Genomic DNA, 27010 nt, shown 5'->3' on the forward strand with positions numbered 1-27010 from the left:
TCATTAAGGGTAAAATGGGAAATTGATTAATAAAGGTTAATATTATAAAACAAAACAAGAATTTGGCTTTATTATCATCATGTTTACCCGAATGTTAGAGAAAAAGAAAAGCCATGGATGTGTTTTAGGGTTTGGTCATAATAAAGCTTGATAAAAGGTCCATTTTTAATCCGTTTTCGATAATTTTTACGTTTTTGTGATCGTTGCTTAGTGTTCTATAATGCCCATGTCTAAATTTTTTATTTTGATGATGATTTTGAAACATTCCATTGGTGAAATTGTGAGCTTTATGAATTTTGATGATGAATTATGAAGGTTTGTTGATAGATTATCATGTTTTGTAAAGTGATTTTTAGTGAAATTGCATAAAAGGGATTAATTTGTGAAAAGTATAAATTGAGTGGTTAAAAGTGTAAATAAATGAAATATGTGGACTTATATGGACTATATGAGTTTTTGGCCAAGCATGGGACATATGAAATTTTGTGTATTTTGTGATTTTTGTGAATAAGGACTAAATTGTAAAAATGTGAAATGTCAGGGGTAGAAGAGTAATTAGCCTATTTATGTGTTTTTAGATAAGTTTGATTGAATATATGATTAAATAAGTTGAATTTGTATTGAATTAGATCAAGAAATGAGAAAATCATATGTAGATCTGGGAAAGTAAAAAATTATCGAATAGTCGTTTCGGCCCGTTCGGGTTAGTACAAGGTAAGTTTATAATTAAATAAATGTTGTTAAATTGAAATGTGTGTGCATTATATGTGTTGAATTGAGTTTTAAAGAAATATGATTGTGAAGTTGAAGTATGTAAAATATGAATTGAATTTGAGGTACTAAGTGTGCAATAAATGAAATAGCTACGGCTAATTAATTGGCACTAAGTGTGTGATACAATTATAGCCTCGGCTAATTAATTGGACCTAAGTGTGTGATACAATTATAGCCTCGGCTATGTGTGCGATACAATTATAGCTTTGGCTAATTAATTGGCACTAAGTGTGTGATACAATTATAGCTTCAGCTAATTAATCGGCACTAAGTGTGCGAGTTCGTTGAATGTTCTAGGACGATCGAATGAATTATTGTTTAAAGCATTAGAGCGATAAATGTGATAGATAAGAACATAATGGTAAAGGTATGTACGGAACCTATGTGCTTGATGATGTTAAGTAGAAGTAGATGAAAAATTATGTAAATGAATGATGGAATGAGTTAGATTTGATAGCATTATTAGTGCTATTTAAAAGATTAAAGATGTGGAATAAAAGTAAGACATGGCTTTGATGTATGAATGCTTGGTTCAAAAACTTGAACAGATAATGAAATCAAAATGGTTGAGTTGACTATATGTGTAACAGCCCGTTTTTTTTAGGGTTGATCGGAACAATGGTTTTGGGGCCACCAAATCCGAACGAGTAGGTTGGTAAATATTATATTTAATATTTACGAGTTAATTGTGATTTTAAAAATGTTTTTGATATTGTGATTTTTGTTTTATAAGCGATTTATTAAGTTCAAGTGGTATGACCCTAAGGTCAAGTGGGTTTAGAAAATGAGGTATCGGGACCTTGTTTCTATAAACCGAGTCGTAAATATTTTTATAAATATTTACGTAGTGGCAATAAGATGGTATTAAAGTTTCGTTGAAAATTTTTATCGTTTCGATAGTTAATTAAACAAAAAGGACTAAATTGTGTAAAGTGCAAAAGTTGTGTTCTATAACCTAAAGGTATTAAATAGATATAGAACATAAAAGTAGAAGTCCTTATTTGGTAATTAGCCCATTAAAGAGATAGTGGGATATGATGGCTTGGCATTTGGTGTAATAAATAAAGTGTATAAAGGTTAATATTGTAAATTGGTTAAAAATAATAATAAAATGAATATAATAAAAGAATCAAGGTGTCATCTTTTTCATTCTATTTTTACCAGCCGAATATGAAGGCTTGAGAAGCCATGGAAGAAGCTTCCAACTTTCAGCTAATGCATGATCAAGATCGGGTGGAAAATCGAGAAAAATGAGAAAATTACCAAAATGCCCCTGAACTTTGGTATCTCTACAATTTAGCCAGATAAGTTCGTATGCAATAAGCATTGTTAAATTGATGTTTCTAATGCTTTAATATTGTATAAATTGTATATACGTGAATATTTTAATTTCTGACGACATCGACAAAATGTGGCACTTAGTGTGCGGGGCAATCAAATATGGTACTCAGTGTACGAAATATTGAGAATGGCACTTAGTGTACGAGATATTGAGAATGACACTTAGTGTGCAAAATATCGAATGATTCAAAGGGAAATTATAAATTGTGATTGAATGATTAAATAGAGCAAAGTGAACAGGTATACATGCTATATTATATGAATTGTTTATGAGACGACTTTATAATGGTGATATTTGGGCTTTGAGCCTAGCAAGCTTTAAGCTGGTGAATAATATTATCGGGTTTAAAACCTAGCAGGCTAAATGCCGGTGATTTGATAAAAGTCTAAGACTATGAGACCTTGTGTTAAATCGACAATTGAATTTGTTCAATGCATTAAGTTGGCCAAGTATGTGATATATTCTTATGCATGTTAGATCGATTGTAATTGAATCATGAGTGTGAAATGAGAAGCATAGGTGAAAATGCCTATGTCATATATGTGAGTAAGGGCAAAACCATCGTAAATTATCGATAAGGGTGGACTATGTGCGGAATCATCTTATAATTGCTAATTTGAACGGTTGTGTGCGAATCATTGAGCATGATGTATTGTATTGAGATTATGCTTGAGTGAAATTATAGATATGTGATGAAATTGATTGGTGATATACATGTTTAAATAATGTGAATGCACAGAATGTGTGAAAGAGTAAATTTGTAATAAATCTGCTTGGGATAGCAGCAGTAACGTGATTTTAGAAAATCACCATAAATTGTTGGAGTTGAGTTAGAAGCTTAATAAATTATGTAATTAAAGCTTAATGAGTATAGTTTCTTATAAAAGAAACCGTGTAAGCAAAAGAATTTCTGATAATGAGATATTTGAAGTGGCGTGGGATAGAGTCAAATGACTTCGGGGTCCCCTGTTCTGTTTTTAGAAAATTATTATAATTTGTAAAAAAATGGTTATAAGATAAAATTTATATGGTTAGACTCCTTAATGAGTCTAGTTTCAAATGAAATCAAATAGAACATATTTTGAATTCTTTACAATGATAAATTTGATTCGTAGTGAAGAGTGGTCAGATTAGTCAAATAGTGAAATAGGGGAAACTTTAAGAAAAATCTGGTATTGATTGGCCAAACCTAAAATTCTGAAAATTTTATGGATGGAATATATATGAGTCTATTTTCAGGGAAAATTAACAGAAATTGATTTGGAGTTTTTTAGCTCCATTTATAAATAATTTAGTGACTATTGCTCAGGAAGACAACTTTGTGATTATATTGTAAACATTGATAAAACTTGTTAATGAGTTGCTTATTGTTTTCTTATGAACTTACTAAGCGTAAAGCTTACTCCCCTTTTCTTTCCCATATTCCCTAGGGTTGCCAGGTTAGATCGGGTTGGAGGCCGTCAGATATATTATCACATTGTCAAGTCTACGCTATCAGCGTAAGTAAATCTTAGTGTTTCGAGTCTATGGCATGTATAGGGTTGTAAAGTTGAGTAAGTAAATGATACAAGACTAAGATATTGGTAAATATTTAATAATGCCTCATGAATATTTTGGGCCTTGTAAGCCCGATTAAAGGATAATATACGTGTGTATGAAAAGTTTAAAATTGATCAAAAATTTTTACGGTCTGGTTTTATATAAATGGATGAGTTTAAATCTGGTAGCACCTCGAACCCTGTTCCGGCGAGGGATACGGGCGAAGGGTGTTACAATATGAGTCATGTATGTGAATTTGGTTTATGTGAATAAGGAAATTATGGATTTTTGAGTTTGGAAGTGTTTATAAAGAAGTTGATATAACTTTATGTATGATTTGTAATAAATGACCATGGTTTGGTCGACGATGAAATGAATATGTGTGAGTTTGATTTATATGAATGAGCTAATAGATGTTAGTCGAGTTTGAAAGAAGGGGTATATGTTCATTAATAAATAAGTTAAGTGAATTATTTAATGTGGTTTCATGAATTTACGAGTACAATGAAGGTATATGTGATTGAGATTTGTTAATTTCGGTTTAGTGATATTAGTTTATAAATATCATTGAAATTGTAACTCCCCAATTTTCGGGAATTCTGTGTATGTTGGTGAATTTAAAATTTTTGTGTTCTATTTGCGTGGGTGTAGGTTTAATTATGTTAGTGGGCCTCTAGAAGGCCCAAGCGTAAGTTAAAACTCGGTAATTTTAGTTAATTCTAGTTCCATAAGAAAAAGGGGTTCTAGTTAACTGGGTTTTTAAGAATTAACTGGGTAAAATAAAACACAAGGAAGCCTGTGGTAAGTTGGCATGTGACGCCACTTAGGGGGCTTTAGAGGTGGCGTGTGGATGACCAAGGAGAGCTAAGGTTCGAGTCGCAAGGTAAGCAAATTAGTGATATTAATTTTTATGTACAGAAAAGGTAAGCAATGGAACTGAAGTGAAAGTCTATCAAGAGAGGATTTAGGAGTTGATAAGGGATAGGATTTAGGAGCTGATAAGGGAGAGGATTTAGGAGCTGATTAGGGAGAATAATGTTGGCCGAATGGTGGACTTTTGAGGAGCAAGAATTGGCCGGCCAAGGGGTGCTTTAGGGGGGCAATTTCAGCCAGGTTAAGTGCCAGTATAAGTTCGGCATTAGGGGTAAGTTATGTCGTTTCTCTGACCATCCTTCCTCCTCTTCTCTTTTTTTCTTTTTCTCTCCATCTACTTTCTCCTCTTCTTTTCTCCATAGCCGAATCCTTCCACCACTCTACCCTACACTACTTTTTTCCATTGTTCTAAGCCTATAGTCGATTGCCTCAAAAAGCCGAAATCCAGAAGGCCTGATTTCTTTTGTGCCGTTTTCTTCTAGGCAAAACTCTTTTATTTTCCCTCATTTTCTTGACCGATTCTCTTGTCCTCTGAACCCCAAGTTTCTGTCGACAAAGCCACTACAAAACATCATCTTTTCTTCACTGTTACAAAAAGCCGAAAACGCATAGCCATAGGGTCATAGGCGAATTTTAAGATCACTAAAGGCTCAACTTTTGTTATCATTTGAGGGGTAGATCTACGTCAGAATCGAGTAGGATTTAATTGGAGTCATTGACTGAAGGAACCGATGGTAAGTTTTTTTAACTTAGTTCTTATTTCGGGTTTTAGAAAAGCCGAAACCCCTAAAGGTTAGGGGGGCTGTTGATTTGGGCATGTAGCTCTAAGGGTGTTATAACTGTTTTATTTTGATAATAGTGGGATCTAAAGGCTGCTGATTGAAGGTTGGGACAAGTGGAGCGACTGGATCTAAACATAATCGCTAACTTCGGCAAAGGTAGGATCACTAGTGCCTAAGGTGCCTTTGGCCAAATGTGGTAAGGGGTTATTACGTAGTTCATTTTCGATAAGTTAGATTAACGTGTTAGTAATTCAACTCTAGGTAGTATGTGTGTGGATCTCGTCAGCATATCATCGCAATCAGGTGTGTAACTGACACCCTCTTATAGACTAGATCGGCAAAAGCCAAAAAGCCGGCATTCTAAGAGCATGTGAGTGTGCGAATGCTCGTGAGATTAGTAGTTTGATGTATATGGTAGATTAAAGTGATAAGACTGTAGAGTGCACGATTCTGTGCATTTCGATGTTTTTGGGCTTAATGGGCCAAAATCGGGATAGTGGGCCAACGGGCCCAATATGGTAAGAAAAAGTAGTAAGTGTTTCTGGTCATATGTAAATGGCTATGCTATGCATGAAAACCCTAAGAATAGGTTTCATGTTCACCCCCACACACTTAAGATGTACATAGCCCTCAATGTACAAAGATAGACTATTCAACATAAAGAAAATCAGAAGATGGAAAGAGGTGAAACTCCTTGTTCGAAGGATGCGGAGCTTGATTCTGAGGATGGAGTGTTTGGGGAAAATGGTAGCGGCCACTGTTCTTGGCTAGATGAAGAAATTGGGTCGTTGAACATGGCACTCGTTAGGTATTATTCCCTATTTGTTTCCTCATTGCGTAAAATATTCCTAGCAGCTTTGCTTGGAAGTCTATTGAATCATGAAGAGCTTATTAAGAGTTGGTGTGGAAGAGAGTGTACTGGAATTACTTGTTAGAAATACCAAAAAATGGAAAATAAAAATTTACTAATATAGATATGTCTTTCAAAATAAGAAAATTGAAAAATAAAAATCAAAAGAAAAATAAGAATAAAATAAATAAAATAAAAAAATAAGAATAAATAAAAATAAAAATAAAATAGGAGGATTCAATGATCCTCGTCGGTGGGGCCCTCAGGTGGTGGTGCTAGAGTGGCGATGTGGAAGTGCCGGCACAGCTGCTGCATCATGGCCTGCATATCGTCCATCTGTCAGTCCGGTCGCCGATCTCACTCGTGGATCATCTCGAACTGCGTAGCACAGTACTGCTCGAAGTGGGTGAGTCAGTCGAAAAGATGTGCCAATGAAGCAGGCGCAGGAACTGGTCGTTCCCTAGGTGGCGCGGTCGAAGGCTCCTCTTGCTGTGGGGGAACATCATCAGGAATGTCCTCAAGATCCTCCTCATCAATGGCTTGTGAGAGACGGTACTGAGGAGGATCGGTCCCACGTCGGCGCTCGATCATCCACATGTGTAACATAGTCGTGATGCCCTGTGGGGACATCTGACCTATCAGGGTAAGCGTTGATGACTGAGCCGCAGTGTTGAGGAAGCCGAAGTGTTTGGCAAGGCGCGTCACGTAGGGGCCAATAGAGATCACTCCCTTCCTATGCCACTCGGTCTGATGGCGAATGGAAAAAGCAATGAAATATGCCAAGTCGGTCACGTGTGCATTCACCATGCACCATAGATAGTAGGTGTCGTGGGTGTTGATGACGCTGGTGCTCTTTCTCCTCCCGGTTAATGTGTGAGCCAATATGGCATGGAGATAGCGGAGGGAAAGGGGGAGAGCTGAGGCCTTCGAGCGGCTGGGGTCGTAGGTGGAGAAGAGTGGTGTCAAAACCTTCCAGCAGAAGGAGGGGGAGATGTGGATATTGCGTGGGAGTGCATTCATGTCCTCCTCCTCCATAAACTCATCGGTGTAAAGTCCCAGAGCAATTCCAAACTCTGGGACACTCATCGCATAAACTAGACCGCCTAATCTAAAGTGAATGGTGCTTGGGTCGTCATTGTTCGTCATCACCACCTGTAAATGAAAAGTAGAGCATAGTTCTAGAGTTAGCTCTAAATAAGTGGGCTCGGTAATAGCAAAGAACCGTTCCCATAGGTCGGTGGACAGGAGGGCGTGAATGGAATCAGTGAGCTGGACTTGCTCTACGGTAGCCCAGTCGATGCAGCGACCTATGGTGATGGGTCGTACGCGGAGTATCTGAAATAGCTCCTCCTACGAAGTTTGTGGAAATTCAAGGATCGGGTATTGAACTTCGGCTGTAGCACATACCGAGGAAGAACCCGGTCCCCTACGTCTTTTTGAGGAAGGGACCGTGACCTTCTTGCCCCTTGATGACGACATAATATACCTGAAAATACATGAGCATTGATAGAATCCAAGATACATCAATAGTTAAGCAATAGGCCTAAAACTAGTATATGCTATTTAGTGTTTTAAATAAGTCAAATATAGAAAATTCTAAAGCAAATTCTTAACTTGTCTAAAACATATTTATAATAGTAACAATATATATGCAAAGCATGAAAAATACTAATGTAACAACACAAATTGGAAAAACAAGGTTAAGAAAGTGAACCAATGGCTGTTGTAAGGCGGTGCACGGGCGTGTGATGGCGAGCACGGGCGTGTGACACGGAGAGGAAACTGTGTGGTGGGAAAATGGAGGGTATAGGGAGGGGAAATGGGGATTAATGCAAGTGGAGTGACTTTGAGGGTGGTTTGGGGGTTGGAAAAGTAAGAATCTAGGGAATGGTGGTCGGAATAGAGAGTAGGGGTTGGGGGAGGGTGGATTTCGACTAGGGTTTTGAAAGGAGGAAGAAGATGAGCAGTTTTTTGTTTATATAGGGAAGGGGCAAAGGCCTAGGGCCACGCCCGTGTGCTGTGAGGGTAGCCCATGTTTTTCAAATTTTTTCAAATGTGGTCGTGCCCGGCTACTATCAAATGCCAGTTTGTCTTAGGCATGTGTGGCACACAGCCAAGTCGCACAGTCGTGCCTCGCGTTGTTCGCTTCTCCCGCGCCCATGTGGTATGGTACCACACCCGTGTATTGTTGTACACGACTGAATGGCACGGGCGTTTCGCATTCCCGTGTCAAAGAAACAGAATCGAGCCTTGTCCCTGGCACACCCATGGTTTTCTATCCCACGCCCGTGTTCTTCCTATCAAGTTCACCCATGGCCATGTCGCATGACCGTGGGGATTTATCGCACCCTGTGTTTTGGGGAAATCTTGTCCTACTTCAACACGGCCATCTCGCACGGGCGTGTCTCTTCCCTTATTCGGCCACGGCTTCAGGCACGCCCGTGTGCCTGGCCGTGTGTGCTGAAAAACTTTGCATTTCAAAGATAAAGTTAATGATTCGGAGTGTTAGAAATTAATTAAAAATAAAGAAATCAAAATATGTTAGTGCTCGGGTTGCCTCCCGAGTAGCACTTATTTATAGTCTAAGTTCAACTTACCTCTCCGTTGATTTATCATGGTGGTTTGAAGAGTTCATACTCCTCGTTCCTGCTGTCAATCTTAAAATAAGGTTTTAATCGGGTGTTGTTTACCTTAAAAGTGCCGAACTTTGGATGACTCACCTCCACCATACCGAATGGAAAAATACTGAGTACCGTAAGAGGGATTTCCTCATTCGGTGTGGTAGTGATAATGTGAGGATCGACGGCATCTAGTAAGACTTTATTGCCTACCTTAAGTTGATTAGGAGAGGTATCGGGCTCGTTTTGGCGTAGTTTCAGTTTATCATGTGTTCTCAATTTGTGTTCTCGCCATTTGTCTAGCTCCTCTATCCGTAGCCTTCATTCTTCATGGGCATCTTTTTTCTTTTCATGATAGTAGCGCACTATCTCTGTTGTCTTGGTTTGAGAAGGTTCCTACAAGGACGATTGAATATTAGTTTTATCATCGACAGGTTTTATAGCATTATCCTGAGTCTTAGGGGTTTTGACTGAGTCGCGTGCTTGGAGTGTTAGATACCGAATCAACTGTCTTAGACTTGACTACAGAGATCGAACTCGAACTCATCATCCTTGGCTGCTATGAAACATATCGCTTATTCGTACCGTACTCGACATTGGGATCAATGTCCCATCCACCGCCCTTCATCTAACTGCAGTTTCTAAAAAGCGTCGTCCTAAAATTAAAGGTACCTCGTTATCCTCATCCATACCTAAGACGACAAAGTTTACTGGGTAAATAAATTTATTAATTTTAATGAGAACATCTTCAATAATACCCTTAGGAAATCTAACTGTTTTGTCAGCCAATTGTATGCCCATCCTAGTCTGTTTGGGTTTACCGAGACCTAGTCGTTTTAACATTTTATACGACATAACATCTATACTTTCCCCTAGATCAACTAAAGCATTAGTCACAGATAAACTACCAATTAAACAAGGAATTGTAAAACTCCCTGGATCTTTTAATTTGTTAGGTAGCTCGTTCTTTAGAATAGCTGAGTAGACTGCATTGAGTTCCACATGCGATGTAGCGTCTAATTTCCTTTTATTGCTCAAAAGTTCCTTTAAAAATTTTGCTGAATTGGGCATCTGCGAAAGAACTTCAATAAAGGGTAAGTTAATATGTAATTTCTTTAAGAGTTTGACAAACTTACCGAATTGTTCTTCTGTTCTGTCTTTCGTCATCGCTTTAGGATATGGCACACGAGGTTCATGATTCGTACTTACCTATTTGGGATCATTATCATTTACCTCTTCTTGTCCTTTGTTCATTGCGTTGTTTTGTTGTATTTCTGGCTCGGGTATAACGAGTCCGTCCTTATTTTGAGCGCTAATTGCATTGAGGTGTTCCCTCGGATTAGGTTCAGTATTACTTGGTAGGCTACCTTGTGGTCTTTCGGAGATTAGTTTGGATAGCTGGCCTATCTGAGTTTCAAGTCCTTGGATCGATGTTTGTTGATTCTTAAGTGCAATCTCGGTATTTTGAAAATGGGTTTCTGACACCGAGATGAATTTAGAGAGCATCTCTTCAAGGTTCGGCTTCTTCTCTTGTTGATAAGGTGGCTGTTGAAAACCCTGAGGATTGTGCGGCTTTTGATTCCCTTGACCTCCCTAGGAAAATTTTGGGTGGTTACTCCAACCTGCATTATAAGTATTACTGTATGGGTTATTTTGAGGTCTAAAGTTATTGTTACCCATATAGTTGACTTGTTCCTCTTCGGTTGTGGGATTGAAGGATTGATATTCTGTATGCACACTTCATTACTTGATGTACCTGCGTAGAAACAAGAAAACTATCAATCTTTTTATTGAGAAGTTCTACCTGATTAGAGAGCAGGGTTACTGAATCGATGTTATAAACGCCTGTAACACCCCGAACCCGAGACCGTCGCCGGAGTCGAACACGAGGTGTTAACAGACTTCAAACCACTTATTAAAATTTTTCCAGACAAGCTGTCAATCTGCGTACTAGTCGCTTTAAAAATCATATGTTGAGCTCTGGAACTCAAAATCCAGTTCGGTGAATTTTCCCTGAAACTAGACTCATATTCCCATCTACATATTTTTTTCTAGAATTTTTGGTCGGGCCAATTAGTACAGTTTATTAGTCAAAGTCTCCCATGTTACTGGGGTCGACTACACTGATCTTTGCGCATTACGACCTGGATATCTCCCTGTACAGAACTTCCATACTGATGCCGTTTGTTTCTATAGAAACTAGACTCAGAGAGGAATCTATACATATATGGTATGACTCCTAATTATCTCTGGTTAATTTATAATGAATTTCCAAAGTCGGAGCAGGGAATCCAGAAACCGTTCTGGCCCTGTCCCACGAGAACCTGATTATCTCTTAACATACTGTCCATATGATCTTTTCGTTACTTCTATATGAAAATAGACTCATCGAACTTCGATTACATAATTTATTCATCAATTAATTCCACTCCTACTATTTTTAGTGATTTTTCAATCTCATGTCACTGCTGCTGCCAGCATCTGTTACGAAAGCAACTATGCCCACTTCGTGTTTACTCCTTGATCTAACTAATAATTCATCATGCATAACACAAATTATGATCATGACTAACCATGCCAAAGGCTAATCATTGTCAAACTTCCCCCTACTACACTATTGCCATATCATGAATTTTAACACCAAAATAATCAACCATGATGTATGGCATAAAAAGGTCGAATTATCAAGATTTGCGACCTAACGTTATGAATCCAAACCCAACCGAACATTTATGCCATTTTCGCATGGCTAAAAGATTACATACCAAAGTTCAAACACAACATAATAGCCTATACATGCCGAAATGTTCTCCTAAGCCAACTAAGAAGAAAGTACCAAAACTTGCTATCCGGTGTGATGACTTCGATGACGGCCCGACCACGCAAAAAGAGACGAGTCCAAGAAACCTAGAATAGGTGACAAGGAAACACCGAGTGAGTTTATAACTCAGTAAATCATAAGCAATACACTACCATCCATTAATAACATTATCACAAGAGGAAACAAAATGGAACGAGGCTAGTTACTCCATCCATACCGAACCATACCATAGTTCCTCCGACCTATCGGTTCAATCTCATACCAAATCATGCATTCACATTCCATATACTCATCAATAGAATATTCGAGGCATTTTCATAAATCATTTTATTTTCGTTACAATCATACAACTAAACGGCCTTTCACCCATTCCACTATAAATCTTATGTACGTGACTTCAAGTATATTTGTCACATAGGTTCAACTTACCAAGCTCAACTCCAAATATAAACATAGCACCTATTAGCCATGAACTCAAGATACTTACCCGATCCGCTGTCCGTGATCGACTCAATAGTGTCGCACACTTAGTGTCCATAATAATTCAAGAATATATATTAAGTCCGCACACTCAGTGCTATATAATCAACTCGCACACTTAGTGCTACATAATCAAACTCGCACACTTAGTGCTACATAGTCAACTCGCACACTTAGTGCTACATAGTCAAACTCGCACACTTAGCGCTACATAGTCAATTCGCACACTTAGTGCTGCACAATTTAAACCCGCACACTTAGCGCCAATCTCATGTCATAAATGTTTATACCCGCACATTTAGTGCCGAGATCAACAACTCAATACATCTCACCTCTTTTCTTTTCATTCAACACTTTCATCATCACATACGTACATGCATATATATATATTTATTCATTCCATTCAGCATCATTACATAAACGTTATGACCATTTGAATTAATACCAACTATATGCTTAATGACTTACTTGTGTTGGGTAAGATGGTTCCAACTCGGCTACTCGATGATCTTTTCTTTGCCTTTGCTCGATTCTCCTCCTCTAACTCCTTGAGCTTAATCAATAAATCAACTAGTTTAACCATCTTGCTAAACATTCATAATTCAATTACACATGCATATGTATGTTTGTATATTCGGCAACCATCCTCACTAATTACCCATTTAGTCGATTACACACATAATTAAAGGTAACATCACGAATGGCATACTTATGTATATATATATGTATATATATACTTCGGAATGGACATCACAATTAGATTTAACACCACCTTCATACTCAATTAGATGGCCGAATGCATGTGTATATGCACAATGTCAACTATAACATCATGTAAATCCACATATACTACATTTCTTATGTTCCACATCTTAATGCCCATTATACATAATCAAATTTAACATCATCTATATATTTACTCATATGGCCGAATATACATACCCCATATAATATCATTTTCATTCCATTTAACACTTAATTTCCACCACATAAACACTTGGCCGATTTTGCTAGCACACAAGCCTATGACCGAATGTCCTTGACCTCTAGTCACCTAGATTTTTATTCTTTAAGCCTCATCCAACTCATATTTTTCATTGACAACCTCCTTAACTTCAATTTATTCACATCTTTAATCATGCTACATTCGACCATTATTTAACAATAATTCATGCATCCTTTTTATTAAACACTCAAAATCAACCATCTTCATACCTCATCACCAAAGACATCAAAATACCAACCAAGAATGTAACATTCATGGCCGAATATCATCTCCATCAATTAACAAAATTTGAACCATGGCTAGGTAGATTTTCACTTACAACTTAAAATATACATGAATCTCAAAGAATAATATCAAACATACCTCAATCTAGTTACATGCATGGCCAAACCTCTTAGAAACTTTTCCCCTAGGCACCGAATATTCAAGAGCTTCTTAATCAACTTGAAGATGACCAAATGCCTTAACTTCACTTTCTTCTTTTTCTTTCTTTAGGTACGGCTATTGTGGTAAGGAAAAGGATGAACACTCCTTCTTCCTCCCTTATTTTATTCATCCTTTTTTTTCTTTTTAATTCACTTCTTTTATTTATTCTAATCTACTTACCAATATTAAATAATAAACAACATAAACTTGGAGGAATGGAACCATGCTTGGCCGGCCACTTATCAAGAATTGGGCACTTTGACATGCAAACCCAAACTTTCCTATTTTAATACTATTTGGTCCTTACTTATTTACCTATCATAATTTTCTAAGTCTCTCAACTAGATCCTTTCAAGCAAAATTCACATTCCTAATACAAAATTGAAACATCAAATTTTTATACAAGTACTATCACACATATAAGATATGCAAATAAAATTTTAACTAAATTTTGTGACTCGGTTTTGTGGTCCCGGAACCACTTCCCGACTAGGGTCAATTTTGGGCTGTTACAACGCCAGCTATTTTTGTTGGATTATCCTCATGACTTGTCACTGATAGTTGTTCAGTGACATCTCCTCTGTGAATTCGTAGGCATCTTCCAGTGTTTTATTGTTGATGGTTCTGCCAGCAGCTATGTCAGTCATTTGTCTTGTCAAGGGATTCAAACCATTGTGGAACGTTTGAACTTGCAGCCATAGAGGTAACCCATGGTGAGGGCACCTTCTCAATAGATTCTTGTATCTCTCCCATGTATCATAAAGTGTTTCTAAGTGCATCTACACAAAAGAAGAGATACCATTGCTTAATTTAGCCGTTTTAGGCGGCGGAAAATACTTTAGTAAAAATTTCTCGGTCATTTGCTCCCAAGTAGTGATAGAGCCTCGTGGTAACAATTTTAACCACTGTTTAGCTTTGTTTCTCAGTGAGAAGGGAAATAACCGAAGACAGATGGCATCATCAAAAATGCCATTGATTTGAATGTATCGCAAAATTCCAGGAAATTTGCTAAGTGAGTGTTGGGATCTTTATCCTGCAAACCATCAAACTGAACAAACTGCTGTATCATCTGAATAGTGTTAGGTTTTAATTCAAAATTATTCGCAGCAATAGCAGGTCTAACAATACTTGATTCAGTTCCTGTTAAAGAGGACTATACTTGATTCAGTTCCTGTTAAAGAGGGTTTAGCATAGTCATACATAGTACGTGGAGCAGGATTTTGATTAGCAGCAATTGCAGGAGGCAGATGACTATCTTGGTTTTCAGCCATCTCGTCGGTTGGAGGCTGAGTATTGTCTTCTTGTTCATTTTCTGTGTATCGTAAACTACGCCTTATTTCTCTTTGATTTCTACAAACTGTTCGATCGATTTCTTCGTCAAAAAGTAAGGGTCCTGACAGGTTTCTTCTAGTCATAAACTATAAAAACCTGCCAAGAGAAAGAAAAAGTAAATTAATAAACAGTAAAATTAAATTAAATTAAAGTAAATTGCAAGAAAAATAAATGGATAAAGTAATAAAAATTTAGTGTTCCTAATATTTCAGTTCCCCGGTAACGGCAACAAAAACTTGATCGTAATGATTCGTAACAAGTAATAAATTTTTATAATAAAGATCAAACCTAGACTACCTATTATCACGACAAAAAGGCAAGTGCACCTATCGAAAAAAAGTATAGTAATGGCAAGACCGAGATGTCGTACCTAAGGGAACCAAAAGTACTAGTAATAACTATCTTTTTATTATCTAGCCTAAGAATAAAAGGGTTTGTTTATTAAACTAATTATCTAAACTAATTAAATAATTTAATCAAAGCAAAGAGAAAGTTTGGAAAAAGACTTGAAGAAAAGCAATTGATAAAGACGACACCTAAGGATGAATCCACCTAGATTTCACTTGTTATCTGACTCTGAACCGGACGATTTATTCACTTGAGTTGATCCTTGAGACTCCCTAACCTATGTTATTATCCCTATTCAAGACTAATAACGTCTAACCCCTAGATTTAATAACTGAGACTTTTCTCTAATTAACACTCTAGGGTTGCATTAGCTCGATCTATGGACTCCCATATTAGGTTTCACCCTAATCCGGCAAAATCTCGTAACCCTATTTCTAGGCACCCGATCAACTCCGCTTAATTATGCCAAATCTACTCTTAGGCAAGGTCTATTCCTCCTCTGCATAAGCACATCAAATCATGAATTAATACCTGAAATATTAACTCAAGCATTAAGAACACATAATTAAGAACAAATCAAGTATTTATCATACAGTTCAGATAATAATAACAAGATCCATCATAGGTTTTATCCCCCCTTAAGTATCTAATGGGTTTAGTTCATAATAAAATAAGAGTACATCTCAAAAGTATCAAAATAAAAAAACATAAAGAAAACTCTAAAACCCCTGAAGGAATTCTGAGAGAGATCTTCAGTCTTGGAGTAGCTCCAGCTTTTGAGATGGATCATCTGGCTTCCTTTAGGTAATTCCCGGCGTGTGGTTCTGTGTTCCAGAAAAGTTCTGGAGAGAGAGGCCCCTTTCTAGGTCATACTTAGGGTGTTTATATAGGCTTTTGATTGGCTTTCTTGCCCCCTAAGTATCCTTTTTCCGTGTAAAATAAAACTCATTCAAAAAGGGACATGCCCGTGTGCCATGGCCGTGTGATGTGGTTGCCAGGCTGTGTGAGTCGTGTAAACCTTGGTCGACACCCTCGAAAGGCACGGGCTTGTGAGCTGCCCGTGTGGCAAGGCTTAGGCCGTGTGATCTTCTCGATTTGGTCCGTTTTGTCCCTTTTTAGCTTGTTTTTGGCTTCTTTTGACCCTTGGTGCTCTCCTGAGTACAAAACATGAAATAATTGGATTAAGAGCACCAAAATCCACAAATCTAATAGTAAACATCCATAAATATGCTAAGTGTTTGGGGTAAAAACATGTATAATTTTCCGTTTATCAATTGACCTAGGGTCTACCCACCTCTTATATTTGTATGGAATTGATACCTCGTATGGACATGCTAATAGAGTCCACTAAATTTATGGTAAAGGTGTCCAACCCTTTAGGCAAACATGTGCTAGTTGACCAAGTGTGTAGAAATTGCCCTTTAACAATTATAGGATATTGTTTTCTGGCTAACTTGATGTTATTACCGTTTAAAGAATTTGATGTAATCCTTGGGATGGACTTGTTGACTTCTCATAGTGTTGTAGTGAACTATGGGAGAAAGGTTATTTGAGTTGAAGTGTGAAAGTGGGGATGTTCTTCAGGTTGAATTGGGTAGAACGGATAACTTGCCTGTGGTGATATCATCCATGTCGGTAGTGAACTATTTGAGAAAAGGATATGAAGCTTACCTCGCTTTTATGCTGAATACTCAAATGGCTGAGTCGAAGATTGAATCGGTACCAGTGGTATGTGAGTTTATAGACGTGTTTTTGGAGGAATTACCCAGATTGCCTCCAATTAGGGAAGTTGAGTTTGGAATTGAGTTAGTCCCCGGTACGACACCCATCTCGATTTCTCCGTATAGGATGGCTCCTACGGAGTTGAAGGATTTGAAATTTCAACTACAAGAGTTAACTGACAAGGTATTTGCGAGACTGAGTTTTTCTCCGTGGGGTGCCTCAGTGCTATTTGTGAAGAAAAAGGATGGATCGATGATTTGTTCGATCAGTTGAAGGGAGTCGCCGTGTTTTCTAAGATAGACTTAAGGTCAGGCTACTACTAGTTAAGGGTTAAGGAGCAAGATGTACCGAAAATTACTTTTCGGACGAGGTATGACCACTATGAGTTCCTTGCTATGCCCTTCGATTTAACAAATGCCCATGTGGTGTTTATGGATTTAATGAACATAATTTTTCAGTTGTATTTGGATAAGTTCATGGTGGTCTTTATCGACGACATATTGATTTACTCCTGTGATGAGAGTGAGCACGCAGAGCATCTAAGAACGATTTTACAAACCTTGAGAGATAAGTAGTTATATGTCAAGTTCAGTAAGGGTGAATTTTGGCTTAAAAAGGTTGGATTCCTAGGACAAATTGTGTTGGGTGATGGGATCAAATTTGACTCGAGTAAGATCTCAGCTGTTGTTGAGTGGAAATCACTGAGGAATGTGATAGAGGTTCGAAGCTTTCTGGGTTTGGCTATATACTACAGAAGATTTGTGAATGGATTCTCTATGATAGCCACTCCGATGATAATGTTGTTACAAAACGATGTCAAGTTCGAATGGTCAGAGAAGTGCCAACAGAGGTTTGAGAAAGTAAAGGCTTTGTTGACTGAAGCTCCAGTTTTAGTGCAACCAAAATTAGGCAAAGAATTCGTGGTGTATAACAATGCATCCCTGAATGGGTTAGGATGTGTGCTTATGCAAGAAGACAAGGTAATAGATTATGCCTCGAGACAGCTAAAGCCACACGATAAGAATTACCCGACCCACGATTTGGAGCTAACAGCCATCGTGTTCGCATTAAAAATTTAGAGACACCATTTGTATGGAGAGAGATTCTGAGTGTTCACTAACTATAAGAGTCTAAAGTATTTGATGACTGAAAGAGAGCTGAATTTACTTCAACTATGGTGGTTAGAGTTGATAAAGGATTATGAGTTGATTATCGATTACCATCCGGGAAAGGAAAATGTCGTCGCCAATGCATTAAGTAGAAAATCCTTATTTTCTTTGAGAGCAATGAATGGCCAATTGGTTCTAACCAAATTAAAAGCTAGACCGACGTTTCTCCAAGAATTTTGTGAAGCTCAGAATAACGACTGTGAATTGCAAACCAAGAGAACTCACTGTGAGTTGGGCGTTGAATTAGATTTTTGGATTAGTACCGACGAATGCTTGATGTACCAAGACAGAGTTTGTGTACCCAAGGATAATGAGCTTATTTAGAAGATTTTACGAGAGGCACATAGTGGTTGTTTGTCTATCCACTCGGGTAGTGTGAAAATGTACAATGACTTGAAGAAAATGTACTGGTGGTCGGGAATGAAAAGAGACATTTCTGAGTTTATTTCTAAGTTTCTAGTTTGTCAACAAGTGAAGGTCGAATACAAAGTACCTTCGGGTTTGCTTCAACCCGTAATGGTTCCTGAGTGGAAATGGGACCGGGTAACCATGGATTTTGTATCGGGGTTACCTTTAACGCCAAAGGAAAAGGATGTCTTTGGGTTGTTGTCAATAGGCTTACAAAGTCGGTGCATTTTATACCAGTGCGTACTAACTATTCCCTTGAGAAATTGGTTAATCTATATGTTTCTGAGATCATGAGACTTCATGGAGTGCCCTTGTAGATTATTTCGGATAGGGACCCAAGGTTTACCTCGAGGTTTTGGAAGAAGTTGCAAGAGGCATTAGGGATGAAACTGAATTATAGCACGGCTTTTCACTCAAAAACCGACGGCCAGTCAAAGAGAGTGATTCAGATATTGGAAGACTTGTTGCGGTGTTGTGTTCTCGAGTTTCAAGGTAGTTGGGAAAGGTATTTACCGCTGGTTGAATTCACGTACAACAATAGTTATCAGTCGAGTTAGAAAATGGCACCCTATGAGGCTTTGTATGGGCGTAAGTGTCGAACACCCTTATATTGGATAGAACTTAAAGAGAATTAGATTTACGGGGTCGATTTAGTCAGAGAGACCGAAGAGAAAGTTAAGGTGATTCGAGACTGCTTGAAGGCCACTTCGGATAGACAAAAATCCTATGCAAATTTGAAACAGAAAAAGGTCGAGTTTCAAGTCAGGGATAAAGTGTTTTTGAAAGTATCCCCCTGGAAGAAGGTTCTCCGATTCGGAAGGAAAGGCAAATTAAGTCCACGATTTATTGGACCTTATGAGGTGACTGAGAGAATTGGACAGGTAGCATACCGATTAGCGTTACCATCAGGGTTAGAAAAGATACACAATGTTTCCATGTGTCCATGTTACGTCACTACCGTTCAGACCCCTCGCATGTGATCTCACCGACAGAGGTTGAAATTAGCTCGAACATGACTTATGGCGAAGAGCCGGTTAAGATTTTGGTTCGGGAAGTACAACAATTGAGGAATAAGAGTATTGCACTTGTTAAAGTATTATGGCATAGACATGGGGTCGAAGAAGGCACATGGGAACCCGAGGAGACCATGAGAGATCAATACTCGAACCTATTCACCAGTAAGATTTTCGGGGACAAAAATCCTTAAGGGGGAGAATTGTAACAGCCCGATTTTGGGCCCAGTTGGAACAGTGGTTTCAGGACCACTAATTCGAGGTCGAAGAAATTATTTTAATATTATTTTATGTGTTGTGACATGATTATATGAGAGTATGAAAATTTTGGTGAATTAATTTTAGCGATTTCATGCTTAATTGTGAAAAAGGACTAAATCGCATAAAGTGCAAAAGTCCTATTTTTTATTGCTAAGTGTGTCAATTAGCTAGAAAATCAAAATTTGGGGTCTTTAAAGGGAAAATAGACCCTTAAAATAGAGGTGGTTGGCCATAGGGACAAAAAGGGATGAGAAAGTTAAAGTTATATGGCCTAATTTGATTTAAATAAAACCTAAGAAAAAGGCTATCATCTTTCCTATTTTGCTCCTTCTTCTCCACTAATTTTTTTCCAAGAAAATGGCCATGGAAGCTTGAAAAATTTCAGCAACTTAAAGCCTTTGCAAGTAAGTGATTTTGAGGGCTTTTCTTGAATATTTTTGTACTTTTAGAACTCTTGTAGCATGAGCTTTCAAATAAGGGGACTATTTTGCAAAATGATTGAAAGTCCAGGGTTTTACCATGAGAGTGTTCATGTTTTTTTCTGAAATTTTATGGAAGAAAATGAATCATGGTTGTGAAATAAACAACTTTTGTGAAGTAGTTTTCATAGAAACCCTAACTAAGGACCATTTTGCATAAGTTGTAAAATAGTTGATAAATGTGTGAAATAATGAGAACTGTAGGCTGCTCCTAGTATAAAATGTATTCAGCTAGGCTTGATTAATGAGAAAATGTGATAAAAATTGATTTTTAGGTCTAGGGGTAAAATGGTCATTTTGTGAAAGTCTAAGGGCAAAATGGTCGTTTTGCCCAATTATGAATTTTTGAGTTCCTAAATCAATAGAATGATTAAATTTGTGAATTTTTATCATTATAGATTAAGATTTACAAAATCTGGGCCTAGACCGGGAAAAAAACAAAACAAGTGGACTAAGTCGAACTAGTTGTCAACATTTTGTAATCTGAGGTAAGTTGTATGTAAATAGTAAATCAGATATACATGTCTGGGACATGCATCGGCCACATTATGAGAGCTAGTGTAAGACCATGTCTGGGACATGGCATCGGTATTGAGGTGAGAGCTAGTGTAAGACATGCTGGGACATGCATCGGCCTCGAGATGTAAGCAAGTGTAAGACATGTTTGGGACATGCATCGACTACGAGATGTGTCAGTGTAAGACCATTTCTAGGACATGACATCAGCACAGATAAGTGAGAGCTAGTGTAAGACCATGTTTGGGACATGGCATTGGGCTCCATTTCAATATTCAGTGTAAGACCATGTCTGGGACATTACATCAACTTGATGGATGAGCCAGTGTAAAACCATGTCTAGGACATGGCATCAGCATTATACCCTATGTTTGAGGCTTAATGAATATCCGATCCAAATGGTTCGATGGTGAGAGTTACAGTTTAAGTTAAACGAGAAAAGTATAACCATGTTGTGAGTGGTACAAGTACCTATTTGAAATGTATGAGATGTGAGCTCAATATATGCTATGTGAATTGTATTGGATAGTGATGAGTAAGTTGTGCTTATGCCTACTTTTGTATTATGAGCATGATGATGAATGGTAAAGTTGTTCTTATATTTATTTGCATGCAACTTACTAAGCTTTATGCATACTCCCTCTCCTTTCCATTTTCTTATAGTTCCGCATAATTAGCTCGGGGATCATCGGACGTCAGAGGCATCAATCACACTATCAACCGAAGCACTTGGTATAGTTGATTTGATTATTTTTAATACGGCATGTATAGAACACTGAGTTTTGAGTTTTGTCATTGTTAATTGGCCAAATTTGCTGGCTTGCTTTAGCATTTGATTCATTTTGTATAAGGCTATGAAAAATGGATAATACTGAAAGTTTATATATGAATTCAAGATAGTCTTTCATGAATGCGAAATTGTTGGCATGGTTCAGTACAAGAAATTTATATAGGCCTTAGCTATGGTTGTTTGATTGAGAAATTATATTAAGTTAGACTTTAATATGTTAGTTGGCATTAGATGGCATTTCAGGGTGGCAAAAGGCTTGGTAGATAGCCTTATATTATCCACACGGGTAGGCACACAGGCTTGTGTCTAGGCCATGTGTGACACACGTCAGCCACACGGGAGTGTTGTTCGACCGTGTGTCCCCTGCATGTTAATTTTACAAGTCAGTATGCATGGTAGTAAACACACAGGCAGAGACATGACCGTGTGTCTCAGCTGTGTGGAGGACACGACCTCTGGCCACGGACGTGTGCCTTGGCCGTGTGCCCCTTATTGGATGCTGACATCAGAAACAAAATGTCAAGGTTTTTAGACGCGGGCTAGGACAAGGGCGTGTCATGGCCGTGTGAGGGACATGGGTCATAGACACGAGAGTGCGTCAGGCCGTGTGAAAACCTCTGTAGGTTCAAATTTAGAATTTAATTCACACGGGCATGTCCCAGGGTGCTTAGGTCGTGTGTGTCACACAGGCCATCAGTACGACCATGTTATAATGACCACACGGGCGTGTTGCCCTTCCACACAGGCATGTGCCCTATTTCAAGAGTTATTTATCTAAAGTTAGTTAGAGGGCCCGAGTTGGTCCCGAATGGTTTCCAATGAATGTTTGGAGCATCATAGGCCTATATTAAGGAGTTTAGACAAAGTTCGAAAAAGTTTTTAATTTGACCGATGTTTTTACAGCAGATATGTGAAGCTTTGAAATGTGATAGTAAATTGCTAGTTAAACATGCTTAGTGTGAATCAACTTCTGATTTAGAGTTTCAGATAGGTCACGATGATTACTAATTGTTCAGAGATAGAATTTGTGTACCGAAGAATCTAAAACGTATACAGAAAATTTTACACAAAGCTCATAGTGGTAGCTTGTCTATTTATCAGGGAAGTAATAAAATGTACATTAATTTGAGACAGATGTACTGGTGGCTGGGAATGAAATGCGAGATTTCTAATTTTGTATCGAGATGTTTGATATGTCAGCAAGTTAAAGCTAAACATCAAGTACCTTCAGGACTGTTACAGCCAGTGATGATACCGGAGTGGAAATGGGGTAGAGTTATTATGGACTTCGTATTGGGTTTACCTTTATCTCTGAGAAAAAATATGTTATCTAGGTTATTGTTGATCGCTTGACAAAGTCTGCACATTTTATTCTGGTATGTACAGATTTCTCCCTTGACAGATTGGCTGAGTTATATGTTTTGAGATTGTCAGATTACACTGAGTGTCAGTCTCCATTATTTAGAATAGATATCCAAGATTCACATCATGATTTTGGAGAAAGTTACAAGAAGCTCTTGGTACATGGTTGCATTTTAGCACTGCATTTTTGTAACAACCCGTTTTCAATAAAATCGGAGCTGTGGTTTTGGAACCATAAATCCAAAGTTAAAATAATTATTTTATTATTATTTTGAGGTTTACAAAATGATAGTATGATTGCATAAAAATTTCGTTAAGAAATTTTACCGTGTGTGTGCTCAATTTTTGAAAAAGGACTCAATTGCGTAAAGTGCAAAAGTTGTGTTCTAATAGATAAAAGTATCTAATAGATATGGAAATTTAAAGTGAAGGTCCTTATATAGTAATTAGCCAATAATTATTGATAGTGGAATATGAAGGCTTGGTATTGTTAAAATTTGTGATAATTTAAAAGGTTATATAGGTAAATTAGTAAATAAATGATAAATTAGTTAAAGTAGAAACAAGCCTTCATCTTTTATTTTCTTCTTCAACCAAATGTTTATTCAGATACTTGAGCATATGTTGCATTGTTGCATTCTTGAGTTTCAAGGTAGCTAGGAGAAATATCTACTGCTGATTGAATTTGCTTACAATAATAGCTTCCAATTGAGTATAAAAATGGTGTCGTACGAAGTTCTATATGGTCATAAATGTTGAATACTGTTGTATTGGAATGAGCTCAGCGAAAATAAGATTCACGAGGTTGATCTGATAAGAGAGACTGAAGAAAAAGTGAAAGTAATTTGCGACAGTTTGAAAGCAGCTTCAGATCGACAAAAATCGTACGCAGACTTGAAAAGGAAAGATATTGAGTTTTAGATCGGGGATAAAGTGTTTTTGAAAGTGTTGCAGTGGAAAAAGATATTGCGGTTTGGTCAGAAAGGTAAATTGATTCCACGATTTATTGGACCGTATGAGATTACTGAGTGAGTTGGGCCAGTGGCATATCAGCTGTCCTTACCATCTGAGTTAGAAAAGATACATAATGTGTTTCACGTATCGATGCTATGAAGATATTGATCAGACCCTTCGCATGTTATTTCTCCAACTGAAGTTGAGATACAGTCAGATTTATCATACAGTGAATAATCGATTCAAATTTTAGCTCGTAAGATCAAAGAGTTGAGAAATAAGAGAATCGCATTAGTGAAAGTATTATGGCATTGACATGGGGTTGAAGAAGCTACATGGGAACCAGAGGATGCTATGAGAAAACATTACCCGAACCTATTCACTGGTAAGATTTTCGGGGGTGAAAATCCTTAAGAGGGAGAGTTATAACAGTCTGGTTTTATCTAAATCAGAACAGTGGTTTCAAAGCCACAAATTTGATGTCGAAAAAATTATTTTAATATTATTTTAAGTGTTTACAGCATGATAGTATGTATGTGTGAAAGTTTCGTAAAGAAATTTTACTGCTTGAATGGTTAATTTGGTAAAAATGACTAAATTGTGTAAAGCATATAACTTGAGTTCTATTAGTTAAAGGTATTAAATAGCTATGGATCATTAAAGTAAAGGTCCTTATGTTGTAATTAGACCATAATTAAATTGAGTGGACATTAATGGTCATCATATCATGAAATTTGGTGGTTTTTAATTAAGGCTAATGTTGTAATTTAGGCTAATGTTGTAATTTAGTAATAAAGGCTAATAAAACAAAAGAAATAAAGATATCATATTTATTATTAAGATACCACCACCGAATATTCATATTAAGAACAACCATGGAAGCTTGAGTATTCGGCCAAGCTATTTTGTTCAATTAAGGTGTGGTTTTTGCTCAGTTTATGATGATTTCTATGTTTTTGAGATTGTTGCTTCATATTCTAGTTATCCCTACCTCAGATTTCAAAACTATTAAAGACTTAACATGTTGCCATTGTTGAATGTTTGAGTAATTTGATGGTTGATGATAGATTTGGAAGGTTTTGTAAAGTGATTTTTGACAAAAATGTCAAAAAGGGATTAAATTGAGAAAATGTAAAATGTGGTGGTTAAAAGTGTGAATAAATTGAAAATATGGGCTGCTAGTAACATATATATAATTCAGCCAAGCATGGGTCAATTGTGAATTTCATTAATTTGTGATTTTATGAAATAAGGACCAAATTGTGAAAAATGTGAAATTTGTGGGGCAAAACTGTATATGTGTTTTAAAGTGTATTTTGGACTAAATTGAATGAATAAATGATTTAATAAGTTAATTGTAAATATAATTAGATCAAGAAAACTGGAATACGGACTTGGATCGGGGAAAAGATAAAGTTATCGACTAATTGACTCGATTCGTTGTTTCAGCATCCGATGTAAGTTCGTATGTATTAAGCATTGTAATAATTATGTTTTAGTGCTTTGATATTGCATAAATTTTATATATAGTACTACAAATATGTTCGACGACAAATCAGTTATTTGTGGCGCTTAGTGTGCAATACGACATAGCTTCGACTATATATGGCACTTAGTGTGCGATTTGAGATAGTTTCGGCTATGTACAACACTTAGTGTGTGAGATATTGAGTATGGCAGTTAGCATGCTATACATTGAGTATTCAACGACATTCTGTGTATGTATGAACTTGTTATGGATTGGTACAGGTATGTACATGTATATTATGAGCTTAAACTCGAAGAAGTTACAAAGTTTGTATATAAGCTTATGAATAAGCAATTTAAAGGTTTGTTAGTAATCATAAAGTACATGGTAATATGTTTATATTGATGAATGTTGTATTTGTGATTAATTAAGTTTATATCATACGAGCTTACTAAGCTATGAAGCTTACTTTGTGTTATTTTTCTATGTTTTATAGTGAATCAAGGCTAGCTCGGATTCAGGAGTCGTCGGGAACATCATCACACTATCAAACATCTAAGTTGGTACTTTTGGATTATACATTTTTGGCATATGGCATGTATAGGCCAGATGTGGTATTTTGGTTATGATTATAGCCATGAGATTTGGCTTGTAAATTGTATATGTTTTGGCTTGTATAAATAGCCATGAGTGATGGCTTATTTTGGTATGTTTAGTATGAATGTGGTTATGGTTTTATAGTTGCTCAACTGGTTAATTGATTTGTAGAGTATAAAATGCTTGAGAAATGCCTTGATGAGGTATGATTTTAGATGTTTTGTGGTTATTTATAAGGAAGTTATGTAAGTGTGAATTATGGTAAATGAAGTATATAGATTGATATTGTTTTGGTGTATTTGGTTAAGTAAATGGTAGTGATTTGAGATTTGGACTAGATGAAATTATAATGGCATGAATTGTGCATTTGGTTGATGATTTTGGCTGTCTAATTGTATGATGAAATGGTACCATTTTGGTTGTTTAGGTGAGCATGAATAAGGGTGGCAAATTGGCCTTGCAAATGGCCTATTTTTGTCCATAGAGTCATGTGTGACACATAGTCATGTTACACGGCCCTGTGTTCCCTGGTAATGAAATTGAATTGAAGTCAGTATGCTCCACATAGTCTCACATACGGGCGTGTGACTTGGCCATGTTGCATAAGTCAGTATACCCTACAATTTTGGCACGACCTAGCACACGGGCATGTGTGACCACTTCGAATGGCACACAGGCTAGACACACGGGCGTGTGGTTGGCCGTGTGACCCAAGTTAGTATGTATGCCCTGTTTCCACATGGGCGTGTCTAGAGCTATGTGAGGCACACGGCCTATTCACACGAGCGTGTGACCCCTATATGGTTGAAATTTTTCTAAGTTTCCAAAATTTTCATATGTTATCGGTCTAGTCCCGAACCACTTTTAAAGCATGTTTAAGGCCTCATAGGCCCTTATAAGGGACAATGTGACTATGTTGAATGATTTATGAGAATGAATACTTTATGATGTTTTATAAATGTATGCTATATGTTGCGAATTGATCGGTAATACCTCGAAACCCTACTCCAGCGATAGATACGGGTTAGGGGTGTTATACCAACAATCATTAATTTTGATACCGTTCAATATAACAAAATA

At 37.2% G+C, this 27010-nt stretch overlaps 1 non-coding gene across 1 annotated transcript; it reads left to right on the top strand.

Annotated features, from left to right (window-relative positions):
• Nucleotides 1-14216: 14216 nt before the first annotated feature.
• LOC121231040 (small nucleolar RNA R71) lies at nucleotides 14217-14323 on the top strand. The gene has a single exon (XR_005929109.1). It is a non-coding gene; the product is annotated as a small nucleolar RNA R71 (small nucleolar RNA).
• Nucleotides 14324-27010: the final 12687 nt, after the last annotated feature.

Source organism: Gossypium hirsutum, chromosome A06, assembly GCF_007990345.1.
Source record: "Gossypium hirsutum isolate 1008001.06 chromosome A06, Gossypium_hirsutum_v2.1, whole genome shotgun sequence".
In the NCBI taxonomy this organism is placed as follows: Eukaryota; Viridiplantae; Streptophyta; class Magnoliopsida; order Malvales; family Malvaceae; genus Gossypium; species Gossypium hirsutum.